This window comes from Suricata suricatta, chromosome 9, assembly GCF_006229205.1.
Source record: "Suricata suricatta isolate VVHF042 chromosome 9, meerkat_22Aug2017_6uvM2_HiC, whole genome shotgun sequence".
NCBI classification, from domain to species: Eukaryota; Metazoa; Chordata; class Mammalia; order Carnivora; family Herpestidae; genus Suricata; species Suricata suricatta.
In genome coordinates this window covers 77,120,055-77,134,677 of record NC_043708.1, presented here as the reverse complement: position 1 = coordinate 77,134,677, position 14,623 = coordinate 77,120,055, and the positions used below count along the sequence as shown (strand labels likewise).

The following is a 14,623-nucleotide window of genomic DNA, read 5'->3' as shown; positions in this document are numbered from 1 at the left end:
AACATGCAATAAATCTGGTTTGTAACTGAGATTCTAAAGCGACGCATGTGCTCATAACTTTTTTTTAACAAGATGGTAATGGCAAAATGTACCTTGAGTGTAGGAAAAGACTGGAGGAACAGAAATCTTCTATTGGGATTTCTCAAAATCTATCTTTAAAAATTAATTCAAATGGAAAATAGATTTTTATTCTATTTTATTGTATTATTTTAATAGAATAACTTATTTACTATTACATTTTATGAAGATACCATACTTATTATGTAAATCATTTGTGTAGTTTCCCCTATCAGGGGAGGGACACTGGTTTTTCTAACCACTTTAGAACCTGGGGAGTAGAAGCAGAAAGAGCTAAAATGAAATGCTTAAGATATAAGGCAAAAAAAAAAAATTGGATTGTTTTGGTCAACTTAGTATGTAGTGATTGCCATAGACCAATTTCCCATATCAAATCCCCATTCTTTGATAAATTTATTAATGGAAAACTATTATCTACAGATACTAAAGAATAAGAATGATTTCCTTGGTGATAATTTATCAATCATTTTGAAAGATGAAGCTAGTTTCAACTTCCCAGTTAAATCTTTAGATTATCACTGAGGTGGGTGGATGTGGTGCCTGAAAGCTAAGTCCCCAAATCTAGAGGTGATATTCATGGAAGGTGGGGTGAGACAAACATTTGGATAAGTTTCAGTTATAGCAGGAGTCCTGACTCTCTTTTGGAAATTTGGCAGACTTCAGAGAGTGCAACTTGTTAGTAGAGTTGCACATGGGACATCAGTCGAGCAGGCTTAGGTCCTATACGTAGGTCTCTACACGCCTTGGCTTCGTAAGGTGTCCTTCACCACATTTTTCATGTATTTTAGCCCTTAATCTTGGTGGAGTGTAACTACACAATTTATACAAATAGAAAGTATCCTTGTAGCACAGCCAAATAACTCAGTCAAGTTAATAAAGAATAGTACAGTGTTGGAAGAGAAGTTACATTAATGAATGTTGCTTTTAAATTCTCCATAGAGAATCTAATGCTAAAACCCAACCCAACCAACCAACCAACCAACTGAGCCACCCGGGTGCCCTTAGAACTCTAGGATACTTTTATGAGACTAGAAAAACTACTAAGGCTTGTCATTCACATGGATTTATTTATTTATTTGTTTGAAAAGCTTGTGTGTGTGTGCATGCGTGTGTGTGTGTGTAGAAAAGGTGCTGAGGTCAATGAACTATTTTTGAACTGTTGGTTCCCTAAAACTCATGTTTATTACTGACAGGTCAAAAGAAAATATAAGATAGGTTTTTCTGACCCATTTGGCCGCTTCAGTTCAGCAGAAATGAGAGCTGAACACAGCTGTGAAGACAGAAGGCTGAGGAGCAGCATTCTGCAAATGACTTGGGACAGCTCTTAGCCAGTGTTCACAGTGACTCCATCGAATGGGGCAGTGAAAGGCCTATGTCCTTTAGCATGGAAACAGCATCACCACCTGTCAAAGATTTCTGAATTTTAAAGGAACAAACAAAATTATTCATGAGGTTTGACAAAATAAAGGAAAAAATATTAACTTTTTTGGGGGCTGGAGAGAGAAAGAGGAAAGGGTTAAACACCAGTGGGAGATTTCCAAAGCCAAAAGTGCCTTAATTCCTAGATAGCTTTTACTTTCTTTCTGTTAGTTATTATACTTAGCAAAGTTCTCTGAGTTTCTCACTTTTTTAATTTTTTTAATTTTTTTTTTTACTAAACTTGGCATTTAGAATGACTGGCCCTTTTGATGTTCCATGAATTAAAACGTCTAAGTTGTTAAGAGATATTTTTGTCTTTCTTATTTAACATTATAAAAATGATTGTTTTGAAGGTATGGGGAAAAAATATTACCAAAAGGTGGTCCCTGCATCTCAGTTCACTTCCTCCTTGGATTGACTGCTTTTCTTTCTCCTTTCCTCCCTCCCTCTCTTCTTTCCTTCATTCTTTCCTTTCTCACTTCCTTCTTTCTGTCCTATCCAAAAATGTACAAAGCATGCAAGATATGCAATATTTATTAATAAATATATCAATAATGTATAAATGTTGAGTTAGTCATTTCATTTTTTTCCATTCATTTTTTCAATGTTGGATTGTTCCCTCATGTATTATTTAAAATGTATTCATTTATTTATTTTGAGGGTGAGAGCACTGGGGAGGGGCAGAGACAGGGGAGTGAGAAAATCCCAAGCAGGTCCCATGCTCAGCATGGAGCCCAGTGCGGGGCTTGATCTCAAAAAGTGTGAGATCATGACCTGAACCAAAATCAAGAGTCAGACGCTTAACTGACTGAGTCACTCAGGTGCACCTTTAGTATATCATTTTAGTGTTTAGATTTAGTTTTAGGCTTTTAAGGGTTTTTTTTTTTTTGAAAAGGTAAGGTGTTTTTTTTTTTAAATATTTATTTAGTTACTTTGACAGAGAGAGAGAGTGAGCGAGCAAATGAGCACAAGCTGGGGAGAGGCAGAGAGAGAAGGAGAGAGAAAAGCCCAAGCAGACCCCACACTGTCAGTGCAGAGCCTGACCTGCGGCTCTGATATCATGAACTGTGAGATCATGTCCTGAGCCAAAATTAAGAGTCAGATGCTCAATTTAACTGAGTCATGCAGGTGCCCCTAGACTTTTTAGTTTTTAAATATAAATACTTAAAAATATTAAAAAATAAATATTAAATGCTCTGCTTCCCAGACTTTTGCCAAAATATACACTTTAGCTGGGATTCTTAATAATGATATGGCCATATTCTAAATCAAGTTTGGAATTGCGGAAGATTAATGTTCATCCACGGTAGTTATAGTGTTACTATTATTTATTATATTGTAATCATCTGGAAAACTGGAAATCCAGGTGTTGCATATATAAATAACGAAATAAAAGTTGGGGCACCTGGGTGGCTCAGTCAGGCATCTGACTTTTGGTTTTGGCTCAGGTCATGATCTCATAGTTCACAAGACTGAGCCCCACTTTGGGCTCTGAGCTGAGAGCATGGAGCCTGCTTGGGATTCTTTCTCTCCCTCTCTCTCTACCCCCCACCCCCAACTCATGGTTTCTCTCTCTCAAAAATAAATAAATAAACTTAAAAAAAAGTTGATTAGAAGGCTTCATTCTCCTTCCATGCCAGAGAGTATTTTTCATATAAATATTTTGAAACACTTTGCAAGGGATAGCATTCTCTTTTTACTGATACAGTAGCCAAGATACAAAGTCAAATATTTAAACCAGGTTACATTTTGAGGATAGAGTTTCTCCCCACAGTTTTGCTCTCATCATCTTAGCTTTGATAGTATTCATCGTTGTCCTCATATGATGTTTATGCTAGATAACAAGTTGCTTTGAATGATATTGTCCTGGTAGATATTTTGCCATAGTAGAATAAAAAGATTCTCACACATAATAAATGATATTTCTTACATTCAGTAGCATAGTTTGGGGTCTTATTAACAGAATAATTATAGAATATATATGGAAAGTAGCCAGATAATATTGGAAAAATATTAAAATTTGTATCTTTAAGGCTATTAATGAAAAATTAAGTGTATTTCTTTGACAAAATAATTTAAAAATCACTTTATTACTGCAGGCTACATACTTTTTTTGTTCTTGTAATAATTCTTTGAGTTTTCACATGTTCACATTGCTTCAGTAACCCTGCACATTTCCTTGTTTTATGCCTGAAACTAAATTAATTACTTTGTTTAATTTCATGAACATGCCAAGCTGCAGTTATGAATAGCTGCTAATATCAAGTGTTTATGCAGAAAGCATGGGATGTTACAATAAATATCTACCCAATGACCAAACAACCGAGGGCAATAATGTTTCAAGGGAAGCCGGACAAATTGTAAGTTCGCCATATTTAACAAGAAATGAAATAATTGCAAAGTCAGCACTGAAGTTTTGTTAAAAATCCAGTGATGCCACGAGGTCAAATTAAAGCTTTATGAAGCCATTTTTTAAATACAATATTGTAAAGGCAGTTTTTTTAAAGTCAAGAATCTGAGGGAAAACAGAGACACCTCTTGAACATCCATCCCACCACTGCTTTAGAAATATGTTGACAGACCTTCATGAAATGAAGGGGAATCAGTGAGGGAAGGCAGCCCAGCAATGAGCTTTATAAGATATTAGCCTAGAAAAAGGGATGAGCACATTCGCCAAATACAAAATCACCACAATCACCACCACCACCTCCACCATTGTATCAATGCTCTAGACTGTGTAAGGTGCACATTTTTATACAAATTATTTTATTTAGTCCTTAAGCAGTCTCAGGGAAGAAGTTGGTAGAATTAATAGTCCACAAAAATGATTCTCATCTTACAGAAGACAGAATTATGCTGAGGCAGAATTAGGAGTAAGGTGAGGGCGAAGATGAGATCAGAGGTTAGAGGGTATTAAAACTTCACTTAAACAGCCTCCACTTAGTGGAGATACACTTGTTCCCATCAGGGAGGAGAGGTGGGCCCCTCGAGGACTTCGGGTTGTTCTCCCTATTGGCCTTGGAGCTCTGAGCCTGAATTTGTTTTATTTTTTATTCACTTTTTTTTTTTTTTTTGAGAGAAAGAGGTGGCAAGTGAGCAAGGGGGCAGAGAAAGAATCCCACAAGGGGGAGAGAGAAAGAGAGAGAGAGAAGCTGGGCTCACCTGATGTGGGGCTCGTGCTCACTCACAGTGGGACTTGAGCTCAGGAACCCTGAGATCATGACTTGATCTGGTCAGATGCTTAACTGACTAGCCACCCAGGCTCCCCTCTGAGCCTGAATTTAATTCTGAATGATAGCTGTCTTTTTTTGGCCTCTGTTTTTAGCATTCTGCCAGGCCGGAAGAAGGAGAGTATGTGAACACTGATCAGTTTGGGTCTTGTGCTTAATATTTCACCTGTGCCCTGTACCTTACTCGCTCATCACAGGGTCTTATCTTACTTATCTTCTCTCTTTGCTTCAGTTCTTCTAAGTTTTTATGTAACTGCTAAAGGTAAATAGCTTTGGTTGTTCATTGTCATATTCTCTTCCTGTTGCACTTTGATTCTGACACGCCAAATATGCTAAGGCTCTGGAAACTATTTCTGCTGAGATCTTGGAGCCTTAGGAGAGGGGACTTGTATTCTTTAGAGTTTTCCCAGGGTTGTCTACTTATTCCTTTATATATACTTCTAAACTTTGGGGCGATTAGTGAGGTATTTGTTGACTTACATTCTTTTTATTTTTTTGGTATTACCTTCAGGATATGCAAGGGAATCAGGAATGGCACTGTCCCCATTGGAAAATTTTTATTTTCTTGTTCTGCTCCCTTTTTATTTTATTTTATTTTTTAAATTTATTTTTGAGAGACAGAGAGAGAGAGAGAGAGAGAGAGAGAGAGAGAGAGCGTGAACAGGGAAGGGGCAGAGAGAAAGGGAGACACAGAACCGGAAGCAGGCTCCAGGCTCTGAGCTAGCTGTCAGCACAGAGCTGGACGCGGGGCTGGAACCCACAAACCGTGAGATCATGACCTGAGCTTAATCCAGATGCTTAACCTACTGAGCCACCCGGTGCCTCTGTTCTGCCCTCTTTTTAGAAGATTTTTTTTTTGTGGTAAGAGATATACCACTTTTATGTTTAGTTGCTACTGGTTATCCCTCCCTTTTTGAACAATAATTTGTAACTTTGTTGGATATTAGAGAAGAGAGATTCTGAATTCTGATTCCACTGCTCCTCTTACCTTAAAAATCCCCTCAAATCTTTTGTCCACTAAATTATTAAAAGACTAAGTATGCAGTTATATTAGTGTATTGTAGTTTTTATATTAGAATGTAGTTTTCCATGAATATTGCCCCTGTCTAATGTGACTTTTGATGATTGCATGCCTCAGGCAAGTGGCTAACCCTTTTTAGACTATGATTTATACGCCTGCATTTCATTCAGCCCCTTGTGCCATTTTACACTATTGACCATTTCCTCTGTGTAACTCTATACTTTGGCTTCTACTAAACTTTTATTATTTTATTTTATTTTATATTTATTTATTTATTCATTCATTCATTCATTTTTTCTACTGAAACTCTCCAAGGCAATTCCAGTATTCCTCGTTCTTGCTTGGTTTCTTCACGAGAACTTCTTCCTTTGCTCTTTGAAGACTGTGCTCCACAGGGGTTTGTCCTCAACCCATTGGCCATTTCAGAGAATATGCTTTACTGTCATAATCTCATGTATTATGTACTGAAATGGAAAAAGAACAAGGGATAAGGAGAACACGAGGCATTCCTGTGGCGTCAGGTTGAGTTTAAGGTAGCTATGAGGTTTCCAGAAAGAGACTGTACTACAGGCAGATAGACAATATGAGTCAGGATTAAGCGAGAAATCTGTGCTACAAGTTTAGATACAGAAATGCCCCAGAGACCACCAAATGTCAGATCTTACAGTCTTTTTATGTTGGAAAAAGTCTTTCCCTCCTATGTGTCTCCTTTACTTCCACACTGTTCCTATACTCACAAGGAACACTGCACTTCTGACACTTCTGCTTACCAAATGTGTGGCGGTCCCCCCCCCCACATCACTCCATCGGGCACATTGTTTCCACATTGGTTTGACAGGCAAAAGATATAAAACTTAAAAGTATTATATTGAACAGGATGCGAAACAGAAATTTTGCAAGGAACCATCTGGGCCTAGAGGGGTCTTTTATAAAAGCCTTACAAAGAGGAGTTGGCTCATTTGTATTTCTGTTGGGTATTGGAGAACACATCATATTTATTTATTTAAATGTTTATTTTATTTATTTTGAGAGAGAGCGAGTGAGAGAGAGAACATGATTGAAGTAGGGGAGGAGCAGAGGGAGAGAGAAAATCCCAGGCAGGCTCCATGCTTAGTGTGGAACCCAACACAGAGCTCAGTCCCATGAATGGTGAGATCAAGACCGGAGCTGAAATCAAGAGTTGGACACTCAACCGACTGAGCCACCCAGGTGCCCCGATAAGTCATATTTAAATAGAGATAAATAAGGGATCTCTGATGTCATGGACAGATTGGAGTTTCTGGTGCTAGATCCAATAGTCAGAAAGGGTTCCCCTTCTTGCAACAGATTGGGCCAAGAAAGAAATGGAGGAAATCAGTTAGGAAGAAGCCATGAGTCAAAGGTATGGTGCATGGTTTGGTCATTTGGGAAAGCTGTCTCCAAGTCCTGTCACAGTGTGGTGCTTTCTTTAGATATGACACATGGATCCAAGAATCTGTTCCTTGTCGTATGGTGGCACAGAGGTTGTTTCCATTCCAGTGAGGTTGAAAACAGTCTTTCTGGAGATACTGTTTCCAATAGGTGAAATATCTAGCTTGCAAGATGTGATGTTGAAGGTCTTTATGTCCCAGGAACACACTGTAGATAGTTCTACTAACGCATGGTTATTCTCAACAGAAAAAAATTAGGCCTTTACCACATTGAAGTGGGAATACTGAGAGAGAAACACAGAATCTGAAGCAGGCCCCAGGCTCTGAACTGTCAGCACGGAGCCTGAAGTGGGACTCAAACTCAAAAACTGTGAGATCATGACCTAAGCTATCACTACAAATTTTGCCAGTTGAGATTTAATAATATTGTTAATACTGTTAATATATTTGACTAACCCTGAAGATTGAGAATAAAAGTGTAAAACTGGCCAAACAGCACCGACCAACTGAAACACTTGAGTGGTAAAGTGAATTCCCTGGTCACTATGAAATTTGAGGGTCGTTCCTTGGGTAGGGATGATATTTTATTTATTTTTTAATTTTTTAATTTTTTAATGTTTATTTATTTATTTATTTATTTTACCTAGATAGAGAGAGCAAGCTGGGGAGGGGCAGAGAGAGAGGGAGAGAAAGCAATCCGAAAGCTCTCTAAGCTTGCAGCACAGAGCCTGATGTGGGGCTGGACCTCACCAACGGTGACACCATGATCTGAGCTGCAACCAAGAGTCAGATGCTTAACTGACTGCACCACCCAGGCACCCCATGTAGGGATGATATTTTAAAACATACAAACCATTACCAAGACATGTTTATATCCTTGAGATGGGGGAAGCTGTATAAAATCTATTTGCCAAACCTCAAATGGCCCATTGGGCAAATTAAAGTATCCAGGAGCACTGTGGACAGATAGTCTTGAATTGTAGTTTGGGAAGGTGGGACAGCAAAGAGGCACTCTTTTTGGCCTTGTTAATATTTCTCCACCAGTGTTGATTCATAGAGGTTATAATTTTATCAGAGGACCAATGGTTCAATGCATGTACATTAGTAATGTGAATTTCAGAGTGGATTATTATTTGGCCCAAACCAGTTTCTTAAAATGAACCAATAATTTTTAGATTTTTAATGTATTTTTCTATTTTTTGGAGCTATTATTGGGGAATATCTAGTCAGTTTTTTTTTTAATTTTTTAAATGTTTTTTATTTAATTTTGATACAGAGAGAGACAGAGCATGAAAGGGGGAGGGGCAGAGAGAGAAGGAGACACAGAATCTGAAACAGGCTCCAGGCTCTGAGCTAGCTGTCAGCACAGAGCCTGACGCGGGGCTCGAACCCACGAACGTGAGATCTGACCTGAGTCGAAGCTGGAGGCTTAACCGACTGAGCCACCCAGGCGCCCCCAGTTTTTTTTTAGGTTATCATTTGGGGGATTATACCTTCAGAACACGATAGGGGTTTGGTTGTTGGTTCCTTGAGAGCAGCGTTCTTTGAGAAATATTGGTGAGGTGGTTTCCTTTAGCCTTCATTCCAAGATGTAAAGCCCAGGGACTTTGATATTGGCCGAGGTGGCTGGCCAAGATATGGCATCTAATAATTCCTGGATGTAAAAGTAATTTTTAATTTTGTCCCTACTGGAAGTGAGGATGTCTTGCTGTTTTTATAGCATCCCAAGGTCATGAGCTCCTACAGGAGAATCTCTATTGCAAGACATTTGTAATTTTGCCCTTGGCTAAAATGCAGTCCCAGGTAAGAGTATACAACTCAGCCTGTTGGGCTGTGATAGCCCAGAGCCAAGGTGCTGCTTCAGTGGCCTCAATAGCATCCCAATTATAATATTTACTATTTTCACCTTTTAAATGAAGAACCATTGGTCAGCCATGAATAGTAAATATTATTCAAAGGACTTTCTTATAAGTCATCATGGGTGGTGGGGGCAGGAGTCGGAAGATGATCTGATAAAGACAAACAGTCCTGAGGAGTATCCTTAGAGGAGGGAAGGATGGCAGAGTTAAGATTATTATAAAGTGCAAGGGTTACTTGTGGGATAGTTAGCAAGAGATGATGGGCCAAAAGGTGTTGAGTTGGATGAATGATCAGGAGGAAGAGGAAGAGGAAAAGGAAAAGGAAGGTGATGTTCAAGGGCAGGGAGACTTATCAAGCTTTCTTTTAGGGCTTTAAAGGTGAAGTCGTCCCAATTCTCCCAAAAAATAGAGTCAGGTTTGTTGTTTTTAAATAAACCGTATAGAGATTGGGCCATAAAAGAGAAGTTTGGAATCTAGTTTTAATAGTAGCCAGTTAGCTCTCAAGAAAACCTTATAGTTTAGTGCTTAGTTTTGGGTTTTGGGAAGATCAGACTGACATAAAACCTATTTTTGGATTTAAATGTAAGTTTTGTTGTGAAGTCAGGTGTCCCAAATGGCAAATCTGAGTTTGAGCAAACTGTAATTCTCGTTGGAAACATTTTTTATCCCTTTAAGGCTAAAAGTTTTAACAGGTGGATGCTGTCTCTGTAAGAAGAGGCCTGAGAAGGGAAGCAGAAAAGGAAATCATCTGTATATTATAATAAAACTGAACCTTCAGGTAACTTTATATCATCTAAATCTACTTTCAAGGTTTGGGAGAAGTAGAAAGTACTTCGGTAAAACCCTGGGGCAGTACTGTCCAGAGGTATTGCTTTCCTTCTCAAGTAAAAGCAGAGAGATATTGGCTGGCCTTACCCATAGGAATTCTAAAGAAAACACTACATAAATCAGTCACAGGGGAAAGTTTGCCATCAGTGGGGATGGAGGCTAACAAAATATCAGGATTCAGAACAATATGGTGTCAAAGGATAACAATATTGTTTATGGCTTGGAAATCCTGAACAAATTTCCATCCATGGCCACTGGGTTTCCTCATAGGCAAAATAGGATTATTGTGAGGATGAATGCAGGGGATGAGGAGGCCTTGAGCCTCATAATCTTCAATTATGGACTTGATGCCTTGAAGGGCCTCTTTATTTATAGGGTATTGATTCTGGGGAAATGTTTTGAAGGATCTACTTGGATTTTTATAGGAAAAATAAACTGGGCTGTGGATTCTGCCCAATTATCTGTTGAGAATATTGCCCATAAAGATGTGGGAGTTGATCCCGTAGGGATAAACGAGGAGTGTCCTTAAAATTAGTTCTGTTACCATCAGAGATGAAACAAATAAAAGCATCTTGGATTCAGCTGATTGGCTATTTTTGTTGCTGCTATATATTTTACAATTATCTCCCCATTTTGGGAGAAATTCAAACATATTTTGGCCCCATAAATATACAGGGTTTGAAGAACTGAGGAGAACCATTTTAGTACTCCAAGGCAGAGGCTGTGTAATAACAATAGGTTGAGCACCAAGAGTTTAGCCTTAGTGTTAAGATTCATTCCAAGCCTAGAGAGTTGTTTCTCCAAGTTGATTAAGAGAAAGGATTGAGGAAAAAAAGCTTCTGTAGTTCTTTGGAGTCCTGTAATTGGGAGTTAGGAGGTCACTGAGAAGGCTAGTTAAGAATGGAAGGTGCCTGGAGTTTATGTTTGTAACAGTCTTTGTTCCAGTATCTGGCTTTTTGCAATAATGACAAAGATGGGGAAAGGGGGTTCATTTCTTTATGGACTTCCATTTACTGGAGTTGAAAATTAAGGATTTTAGTGGTCATCTTTGGGGTGAGTGAGCTGATGGTTAAGTTGGAGTAGACATGGTTACCCATTCTTTCATGGTCCTTTTAACTAGAAGGAAAAGAACCTGGTTTAGCCCACTATTGGGCATAAAGTTGAAAGCTGAGTATGATTCAACATCCATAGGAAGGCCAGAATTTTCCTTAGAAACAATTTAGAGCTGGCTGTGATATTTATACACTAGCTCGCTGGGCTTCTGGGTACAGGTCTGAGTCTTATTCCAATCAACAGGTTTTAGGAAAGCTCTAAGAAGTGCCAGGTGAATTCAATTAGCAATTGCTGATCCAAACCTAAAGCAAGACAGGGGGCTGGTCTCTTATTTGCAGTACAGAGATTTTTCAGGATTATTCCCATTAGCTGTTCCCATCCAGTGCTGGGCTTGGACTTTGCCAGTGAGCCTGAGAACTAGTGGGTACAAATCCGACAAACCTGGTTGGTAAGTCTGGACTAAATTAAATTTCTTGGCAAATGTGTGAGGATCTTTAGTGACTAGGAAAGTCTTTGACTGTGGCTTACAGTTTGGTCTTAGTCCAGGGAACATAGAATATTAGGAGTTTAGCAGTAGGATCCCCAGAGGGTCTAACTTTAAAGGGGCAGGTTCTAATGGGTTTGAGTGAGGAAGAAGTAGAGAGAGGTTTGGAGAAAAAGGGAAATTCAGTGAGAGGGTTTGAATGAAAAAGTGAAAGGAACAAAGGAGGTCAGTAAGGGAAGAGACGAGTAAGGGGATAAGGGTGTGAAGAGGTCTCTGATGCCTTTTTTTTTCTTTTTTTTTTTTTGTGTGTATTCCTTGGTCAATTTAGAAAGAGCATTTTGTAAAGAGGCAATTTTAGAGTCCTAGATATGCTTGGAAGCCTCAATATACCAATTGAAACAGGCGTTCCAATCAGTTTGTTTTATTTTAGACCCCCAGTCTCTAATTTGGTTTTAGAAAAGCAAGTTTGGTAGATTGAAAGTTCCCTATAGTGGTTATTCAAGTTCTAAATTATTTTTGGTTAAGTTGGTCCAATTAGTTAAAAATTCACATTCACATGAGGAGGGACCATATCTTTTTTTTTTTTTAATAAATGTTTATTTATTTTTGAGAGAGAGAGAGCAAGTGGGAGCAGGGAGGGGGCAGAGAGGGAGAGAGAGGGAGACAGAGATTCTGAAGTGGCCTCTGCACCAACAACAGAGAGCCTGCTATGTGGCTCAAACTAATGAATCATGAGATCATGACCTGAGCTGAAGTTGGACACCCAACAGACTGAGCCATCCAGGCACCCTGGGACCATGCTTTTTAAACATTAAAATGGCTGGGGTCCCAGAAAGAGAATCCTGCTGAGAGAACTGGGCAGAGTGGGATTCCCTTATTCAAAACTGGGGGCTCAAAAAACCCCCAAATGAGTACTCACCAGGAAGAATAAAGCTTTTATTTTTTAAATGTTTTTAATTTTTAAAATAATTTATTGTCAAATTGGTTTTCATACAACAGCCGGTGCTCATCCCAGTGCCCATCACCCACTTACCCCTCTTCCCCACCCCCCCATCAGCCCTCAGTTTGTTTTCAGTATTTAAGAGTCTCTTATGGTTTGCCTCCCTCCCTCTCTCCACCAACTGAAGAATGGCTAAAGAAGATGTGGTTTATATATATAATGGAATACTACTTGGCAATGAGAAAGAATGAAATCTGGACATGTGCAGCAACATGGATAGAACTGGAGGGTATTATGCTGAGTGAAATAAGTCAGCCAGAGAAAGACAGATACCATATGTTTTCACTTATATGTGGATCTTGAGAAACTTAACAGAAGACCATGGGCAAGGGGAAGGGATAAAAAAAAAAAAAGACAAAGCTTTTAAACAGAACCTCAACAAAGAGAGCTCAACCAAAAGGCGGGAGCTCAGATCTGAGAGGAGGCATAGGGAACTAAAAAAAAAAATATGACTAACGGAAGCTCAAATGAGTACCTCACTTGGTTCTGGGGGTCATTAGTTCCTCAGTGGCTCATCTCTTTTTAAGCCCCATGTTTGGTCACCATGTAATGTTGACCTTAACAGAGCCAGTTATTTTGCCAGCAAGGTGAGTTTATTTGGGACTAGTAGAGAAATTACAGTTTAAGATAAGCAAACTATGATGAACCAAAGACGAGTCCAGAGAACAGGAAAGAGGGGCTTCCTTTTATAGGGGAAAGGAGGAAGCTGGGTGTGGTGGTTTTGCGGAGTTTTCATTACCTGGGCTGTTGCTGAGCAGGGAGAGATTCTTCCTTTCTCCTGCTGGAGTATGTACAGTAAGCTTCTTCCGCTGGAGAATGCATGGGGTGCTTCTCATGAGGAGTGGTCGTGCATAACTGCTCCCCTTTCGGGGCTCTCCAGCTCTATTTAAAATGACGTTTCCTTTATTTTCACAGACAAAAAAAGATGCTCTTAGTACTTTTATTATGTAGGAAATTAAAGAGTTCCAGGAGGTCTGTGCCACCGGGGGCAGAAACCAAAATATATTTTCTACTATTTCACACTTATGTACCAAATATATTTAATGTCTGAGCTCTAGGAGTATAACCCATATCGCTGTGCAGTCACCAGAATGTTCCAGAGAAACCTGAATATTAACATGTCTCAGCATGTCCCAAACTTTGCTCTCTTGCTCTCTCTACCATTTTTCTATTTAGTAAGTCATATCACCCTAAGCCCTCAGACCTAAATTTCCTGGGTGCCGTCCTATATTTCTTTTTCTTCATCATCATCTACAGTCATTGTTCAAGTGCAGTCGATTCTACCTACTGAATATCAGGTTTAATCCATCCATTCTGTTTTGTTTATAATACTTCCTGTTATAAATAATTACAAGTGTGACTAAAAGTTTTCTACGCATCAAGGATTTGGGAAGTTCACTTAAAGATTCTAGAGTTAAGCTATCCCCAGCTCTTGTTTAGCAGTTCAGAGCTATCAGAACTCTAGAATGGCTTTTTGTGGCAACTTTTTGGGTCTTCTACTCAGGGCTACATGTGCCAGGGCAAGCAATAAGCATCAGTCTTTCATGTAACAATATCCAGAAACCAAAAGGATAAGGTTCTTCCTTACAGTGCTCATTTCATCAGGGTGGAAAATTATTTCTAGCAATACCTTGCCAACTACCACTACCCTGCCCCAACACACACACATACACGTGCACATGCACACACTCCACCAGCATGGGCTTTCCTTCCCTTGGTTAGGATTGGGTCACACAGCCAGGCTCTCTGCTTGTCTAGCCCTCTGTAGTCAGGGGTAGGCTCTGCCAGGAAGGGACTAGAGTGGGAAAATGGCTATTGAGTATCTGTCATATTCTACATCTTCCTCCCATTTTCTCTGCTCTTGCTAAAGTTGGAGTTTTCATCATGTCTGGCATGGATGTTCTCATAAACTCCTGATCCTCCTGTTGTCCATTTCACTAACATTATGTCTCTTGGAGTGAGCTTTCTAATATGCATTGCAAATATGTTTTTTAAATTATTTATTTTAATTTGCCATTTCTACACTTTCCATATTTGGTTAGAAAACGTTTGAATAAGTTAAAGCCACATTAAGTCATTCAGATCCATTTAAAAATTGTGAATAAGAAAAGGAAGCTAGAACTTTTGAGAAACTGAAGGATGATGGAGGAAGCATTAACTGGTCACTAGAAAAAGTGCCACCTTTTGGGCACTGGTGGAGTGACCTCCTCCCAAATTGTTGGACCTATATCTAGTCACTAGA

At 39.2% G+C, this 14,623-nt stretch overlaps 1 pseudogene; it reads right to left on the bottom strand.

Annotated features, from left to right (window-relative positions):
* The window catches only part of LOC115302283, a 61,663-nt pseudogene extending 52,923 nt beyond the window's left edge, over positions 1-8,740 (bottom strand).
* Between the last annotated feature and the right edge of the window lie 5,883 nt (positions 8,741-14,623).